This window comes from Mastomys coucha, unplaced genomic scaffold (assembly GCF_008632895.1).
Source record: "Mastomys coucha isolate ucsf_1 unplaced genomic scaffold, UCSF_Mcou_1 pScaffold22, whole genome shotgun sequence".
Taxonomy (NCBI): Eukaryota; Metazoa; Chordata; class Mammalia; order Rodentia; family Muridae; genus Mastomys; species Mastomys coucha.
In genome coordinates, this window is record NW_022196905.1 from 114,214,486 (window position 1) to 114,221,979 (window position 7,494).

Sequence of the window (7,494 nt, forward strand, 5' to 3'; positions counted from 1 at the left end):
AGAGAGAGAGAGAGAGAGAGAAAGAAAAAAAAGAAAAAAGAAAAAAGGGAATACTTACCCAAAAATTTAACACACACACACACACACTATACACACATGACACACGTGACTTGTATTTATCCATCATCTATCTATCTATATCTATCTATCATATCAATCTATAATCTATCATCCCTCTATCTGCTTATCTATCATCTCCCTATCTTCCATCTCTCTCTTATCTGTCATCTATCTATCTTCTATCTGTCTATCATCTTTCTATCTCTATCATCTATCAATCTATAATCTATCATCTATCTATCTCTCTATCTCTCTATCTCTATCTATCTATCTATCTATCTATCTATCTATCTATCTATCTATCTATCTACCAGCCATCTATTATCTATCATCTATCTATCTATCTATCTATCTATCTATCTATCTATCTATCTATCATCTATCTATAACTCACATTCTTTGGAAGGAAAGAGACGGAGGAGCCGAATGATGGCTTTTGTGGGACAGTGTCACTTTCTGCTTGTGAAAGGTCCCAGGCGCCTTTGACTGTTGCAATCTTATGTGTCTGATGGGAAAAGGTGAACATCTTCCTGTGATTGTGCTTATGGTAAGCATTGTCACTTTCAAAGCAGAACTTAAGAGAGCTACAGAAGCTATCAGAATGTGTCTTCATTTCCAGCTAGTATGACCCACAGATAAGCAGAATGTGACTCTCACAATCATGCCGACCAGACAGACAGACCCCCACAGTCATGCCGACCAGACAGACAGACCCCCACAATCATGCTGACCAGACAGACAGGCCCAAATTCTACTGAAAGGAATTACGTAGAAGAAATGTGTTCTTCCAGCAACATCAGGGTTCAGGGATGAACCACATAGCAGGCACCTTCCAAGTCAATGAGCCCATCTCTATCCCACCTTGGAAAGAATCTGCCTTAGTTCACTGTATGTCCTCACAGCTTCACTATCTTCCAGCCACAACATTCCAGGAGAACAGCTTTCTTCATTTTTTTCTACCACTTAGAAGTCATCAATAGTCTAACCCACCTGTGAACCCTACCAAAAAGGACTGGCCTGGCTAGATCTGCCCATGGGTGCAATAGTGGCAAGGGTGTTACAGGGGTCATTGGGCTTGTAACATTCTGACTGGACTTGAGACCACTCTGTGAGAGAAAACTCCCATCCGGTACTGCACATTTGGTTAAGAACCCATGTATCAATTGCCAAGACGCCCAGGAGTCCATATGGGTTCTGGGAGTCCATATGTATGGGAGACTGCAGTCCCAGGAGTGAACCTACTACAGCTATGTCTATAAATGGACCTAATATCAGGCTGCCCTGTGCATCCCTAGAGCCATGGACTAGTGCAGCTGTCTGACCTCTGACCTCAGCAGAGATGTATCTCTGTGTGGTGGATGGTGGTTCGCACAGAGAATCACACCTGAAGCAGAGAACAGTGACTGCAGAGTGATCATCCATGAGTGAGGAATGTATAGTACACCTCTTTTCTCTCAAGGCTTGGGGGACAGAGACGAAGAGGGGATGGAAAGACTGCAAGGTAGGAGAAGACTGGAGCAAATCGGTATCTTCTGGAGAAGCAGGACAGCTGCAATAGTGAGTTCACAGCAAGTGTCAGCTGCACAAGACTGGCTGTTGGTGCAGGGAGGGTGTCTCAGGCTTTCTATTGCTGCGATGAAACACTGTGACTAAAATCAGCGTGGGGAGGAAAGGGTTAACTTCAACAAATTTTGCATCCATGGCAGTCAGAGCAGGAACTCAACAGGGCTGGACCCTGGAGGCAGGAGCTGATGCAGAGGCTGTGGACCAGGGTTGCTGCTTACTGGACAGCCTACCTTCTGACAGTATGGAGGTATTTCTCAACTAAAGTCCCTGCTTCTCAGAGGACTCCAGCTTGAGTCGAGTGGGCATACAAACCAGCTGGGACAGAGTCAGTTTTCCTTGTGGTGTGGTCCCTGGCAGCTGGCCCACATCCCATTGCATGGCCTCACACCTGTGTGAGTATGAGAAGCACTTACTGGATCCAGTGGTTTATTCATTAAAAGAGTCACACTAAATCGGGATGGGGACGCTTTACTTCGGAGGAAAGGGGAGGGTGAACTTGATCAAAATACATTGAGTGTATATTATGATAACTTGAAAGAGTAGTTTACAAATGTCCAGGAGGATACTTAATTCCACTATATTTTGCCTTTCAAGAGGCACAAACTACTTCTGCAGAGCCTGTCAGTTCACCAGGGGCTCCTGTGCGTATCGTGTTCCCAGCAGCAGATGGACATGTGGCCAAGAGGGTGACTTGGGGTCTTACAACACGGGACCTGAATGCTTCCTGGCTCAGTCAGGCTTGCCAGAGGGCAGATATACTGTCTTGAATGATGGCCACATCATGGGTGTGCATCTGAGAACCTACAGAACTGTGAGATCCTAAGCCATGACCTTGCAGACAGCTCATTACAATATCCGGCATGGACCTGTGACAAACCCATCCCAGCTACGCTGAAACTAGTTCCTGCCATCTTCTGTGTTATTCTCACTTGCTCTTCCTGTTTTAGTGACATGTGTGTGTATGTGTGTGTATTTATGTGTGTATGTGTATTGCTGTTAAAAGTCTAGGAGACTATCTTTAGTAACAATTCAAGATCAAAAAGGAGGAACAACAGAAACTATGTTTAGGATGCTTCATGCCTCCTGGTCCACAACCTACTGTGATGAGGGTTTGACAATCCAAAGAAATGCCAGCAGATAAACAGACCCCAGAGTGTCAGGGAGCCCAGGAGCCAGAGGTGGCAGGTGTAGAGGTGTGATTTGCATGGCCCCGCCCTTCCTGGGAAAGAGGAACCAGCTATGGTTATAATAAAGGGCAGCTGACTCCTGAGACAAGGCTGCTGTGACCTCTCTTTAGCCAAAAGCCTATGGACTCAGAACCTGCCTTTGCCTCAAGTGGCTTCCTGCCTGCTAACAGTTACACCCTCCTCTCTCTAAGTTCCCACTGTGCCGGAACTCCTGCTTCCAGAGACCAAAGATGAAGATGCTGATTGGGCCACGAGATGTTGGCCGACTGAGGGCGGGGTTTTGCCTACCTGCTTGTTACACAGTTGAATAACACATGGTGGACTGAAAGCACACCATGCCTTGGTCCCATTTTTGATTACCTCTTGCTGTCCGGTGCCACACACACTTTGCGTGATGGTGGTATTTGAGGCGTAAACTTCAAGGAAAGTCAGTCTCCTGCCTCCGCATTGTCGCCTGGCACCCCAGGCTCAGAGGTAGCCCAGATATGTCTTCGTACTTGTGTGCTAGGAACTCACCAAGATATCATTTCTTCACTGCTAACAAAAGAAAATTCGGACATTGCTTTCTGACCTTCACCAATGTTCCAAAGTCCTAGTCAAACCCCGGCTTGGAATGTTTAGCCTCCAGCATTGGGGGCAGGGCATCATAGCTTACAGAATGAGAGAACTATCCCAGGGCAAGATCAGGTGAAATCCTCATTCTTAGTCAACATAGGCAGGCCATATTAGATTTGCAGCTGAATCACTCCTAGGAACTAGCTTAGCAGGTGCTCCCTGGGGCTAACCTCCGCTGGCCCAGAAAGGCAACATAGTTGAAGAGCTTACTAACTAGGCCTACCCAGTCTGTAACCATAGCAACTAGCTGAAGAGGAGCAGTTATCTGCACCTGGCTTTTTAGAAGCCAGGTGATCTTGGTCAGAGCTAAGCTTTCTTTCAGATTGTAATCCTTGTTTAGTTCCTGCTAAATTAACATGTATTTACTTTGCTGCCTGACTCATTATGTTCCTAACGAAGAGCGATGTACCTGCACTTTGTTTTGATGTATCTTGACCATTGTACCATCTGACTTTTTCAAACCTTTCTGTATCGACTATTTAAACCTGACTCCATATTTGAAAAATACACTCAGACCTTACACACTGGTGTCTAGTCTGTTTGTCAAAGCTGAATCCCGTGCCCACCTGGCCAGAATCCCTAGTCCCGTGGAATAAGGGGCCCCGAAAGAAATCCCAGTCCGCGGCAGTCCAGTTTCTTTTATTCTTTTAGGCTCCTTCTCCTCTTCCAGAAGACCTGATCGCATGCAGTTGCAGGCAGCTGCAACAGTTTGGTGCCCGATGATGGGGCCTGGAAACGAGGAGATAATTAGAGAACAGTGCTACCTGGTGAAGCTTCACAAGAAACAGAAGAAAGAAAATGGTGTCCAGCACAGGTAAACAATTTATGGGATGCAAGACTATGCCAGCTAAGTCGGGACTACACCGGCCCGGTGTGGTTTTCACTTAAGAGTTTGGTAGCAATAGTTAGGATCGGAAACTTCAATTAGGCAATTGTCCATAGTCAAGAACTACATTTAGGCAAGAGGAATAGGGCATTAATAAAATAAGAAATAGATAAAAATAGTAAAATACAAAACCAAAACAAAATATATGTATACATGTCAGTTTGTGTCTGTCTTTGTCTTGTGACAGTTCTGTGGTTTGTGTTGAAAATAAAGATGGTTGACACAGCAGAGGCTGAGTTAAGTTGCCCTGCTGAGAAGCAAAGGGTTAGCTTAACTCAAGACACGTGGCAGGAGTCAACAAAGATGGTGGCACAGGACCCCATGGCCACAGCCACATACTATCTGCCTCCAGGGGCCCCAGTGGCGGAGGTTTCCACGCCCGCTTAGTACACCAAGGGGTGGCTCACACCTTTGATGGAGCCTGCTCCGCTCCGGAGAGTCTGGAGAAAGTGGCATCAGGTTGCGCCTTGCCTGCATGCCTTCATTGAGGTCGCACGGTCATGTGGGCAGCTTATACTTCCCACCGATGTCGAGCCATCACACAGGCGACAGGCCGTCCTGCCCTCGCAGGATGAATGCAAGTCCATTTTGCCATTTTGTTTGCTTTTGCCGTTCATGATAGCTGTAGTGTTTTTGATATTGATTTTAAAGAGTACAGATTGTTTAAAATTGGGTTTTGCTTTCTAAAAGTTATGGTTATGGCCTAATATTACAAAAGAAATTAAGAAACTATGGTTAAAATTGACAGTGTTCCATTGGCTGCAGTTTGTAGTCTGATCACAAGCTTAAGAATCTTAACTCACCTATATTTTGTAATTAGGATGATTACAAGAGTAGTAAAAGTTGGAGGCAGCTGTGGCCAGTATGGGCCTGCTGCCCTCCTTTAAAAAACAAACTTAATTACATAGAGTGGTGTCGCGAGCACTTAGGGTGACCAGCCTAGGGTTCCAGCTGGCGGACGCCCTCAGTAATTATGACAGAAGACACGGAGTCGGACGTGGTGCTAAAAGAGCTTTTATCAGGCTGTATCACACAAATTACACACCAAAATAACATAGCAATCACTAGTATCACTAGCAGAACACTTCCAAACATTCTAACATTCTAACATTATAAGCTAAGGGATATACGACCTGTCTCCGCTTCGCAGGCTCCGGCTCCCACGTCTCTGGCGTCACTTCCGGTTTACTTCCGGGTTGGCTCCTCAGATCGTTCAGGTGGCGAGTCAGCTGGCATTCGACGCACCAGACGCGGGCTTCGGGTCCCGGCAGCTCTGGGTCTCGTCCTGGCGGCAGGGCTCGGGTCAGCGAGTCAGCGTTCGGGTCTGCTCCTAAGCCTTGTGGGGAGTTGAGAGTTGGGAGTCTGAGCAGCGTGGATTCGCTCAGCAAGCCATCCCGTCTCTGACTTGATCGCTTCTGGCCGTGGTTTTTAAGCTCTTACTTATCTCTATCTATGTCTGCACGTTGGGCTTCGTGCATCCCTCTGTCTTTATCTGGGGTTCCACTCTGGGCCTTGCAGTATGCTTATCCATTTCACACATTTTACTTTCACTTTATTCACTTGTCATTTTAATATTCTATTTTAGCCTACCTGGCCTTCAGGCCTTACATGCTCCTTACAAGTGGTAAAAGTAAAATTTAAGATTGGAAAGGAGATTTTGGTGAAAATTTATTTGGTATCAAACAGGCTCTTGATAAATTGTTTCAAGGAGTTTGTACCCTAAAGACAGTTCAGAGATCCTTAAGCAGAGGTTCCTTTTGTTACAAGCAATGCTTTTACAGAGCCAAGGTTATAAAAAATGTTTTAGGTATAAATCAGCTTGAAAAGGGGACAGGGATAGTAGCAAAATTTCCCTTGGAATCTGTGGTCACTGCAGAAGGTATAATCTTTGGGTGTGACTCTATGCTCTGACAGAAATATTTACATTTGAGTTAATGAAAAGCACAGAGGGGCCTCAGTAGGGCCTGTGAGGCATTTCTTTTGTTAAACAAACACTGCTGAGGGGAGTCTTCAAGATCTTGCCTCTCCCTTGCCTCCAGGGAATTGTTTTTAAGACAAAAACAGCATTATCACAGATCTAGCCAGGTGTGGTTCAAAGTAACTTTAAACTTAAGATTTATAAAAGGTCAATGAGGTCATGGAACTCTTAGAAACATTACAATATGACCTACCTACTTCATGTAAAGCTATTGTTTACTTAAAGGATGTTTTTCCTTCTACATCCTGGTAATGTTAAAGATTTTGCTTCTAGTAAATTTGTAATCATTAGAAATTTTTGCTTTTAAAAGGGGCTAAAAGCCTTATAATTTTCTTGTCTCTGCTTCAGTACAAGAAGCCAAGACTTTGAATTTTTCAGTGTACATTGATTATTATCTAATCCCTCTAATAGGAAATTTCAATACCTTTGCTCTCATACCATGAGCTTTAAAAAAACGATCATTAGTTGCTATAGAAAAAGTTTCAGAGGCAATATCTTTTTTAATATTTAAGACTCAGTTATGTCAAAAAGTTGTATTAAGTAATGAAAGGCTGGAGAATCTTAGAATGTATAATGTATAACTTTTACCTAAAAGCGAGCATGGAAAACCTCTGCCACAAGCCAAAAAAAAAGGTGGAGTAGCTAGTTCCAGGAACTTTGCTAATCCAGAGCCTCAGGGCTCTGGTTCCCGATACCTGCCCCTCCTGAATGATCCACTATGAGGGAGGAACTAAGAATGAAGGTCTAGTGGTTTATGAGACTCTCCACCCTGTTGACCAGTAGATGGAGATTACATTCCTAGAATGAATATGTTCCCCTCCCTAACTGAACACCTTGGGTTGGGTCCCTCTGAAATTTTCCACTGTTTTCATGCCATGTTTCCTTGGTAACTCTCTCCCCGCCCCCAGCCTGTGGATGTTCCCTTAAATATCCCACACTTCTTGTGTTCGGTGTCGAACTCTGGCCAGCAAGGTCATGAGATCAACCCGGTACCGGTATCCCCAATAAACCTCATGTGATTGCAGCAAGTTCAGTATCTCATGAGTCATTGGGTGGTCACGTCATCCTGAGACTTGAGTAAGGATCTCCCCAGTTCTGGGGGTCTTTCAGTAAAAAAAGATGAGTTACTTATTTCAAATTACTTTTTGCTAAGTTCTTACTGATAGGGTTGGCTCGCAGCGGCCCGTCCACAGACACCAGAT

The 7,494-nt window shown here is 44.8% G+C and overlaps 1 long non-coding RNA gene across 1 annotated transcript; it reads right to left on the reverse strand.

The window, feature by feature from the left end:
- Nucleotides 1-4,051: 4,051 nt before the first annotated feature.
- Nucleotides 4,052-5,700, reverse strand: LOC116070889. Its single transcript, XR_004110617.1, has 2 exons — nt 5,448-5,700; nt 4,052-4,157 (listed from the first exon to the last, which is right to left on the reverse strand). It is a non-coding gene; the product is annotated as an uncharacterized LOC116070889 (long non-coding RNA).
- Nucleotides 5,701-7,494: the final 1,794 nt, after the last annotated feature.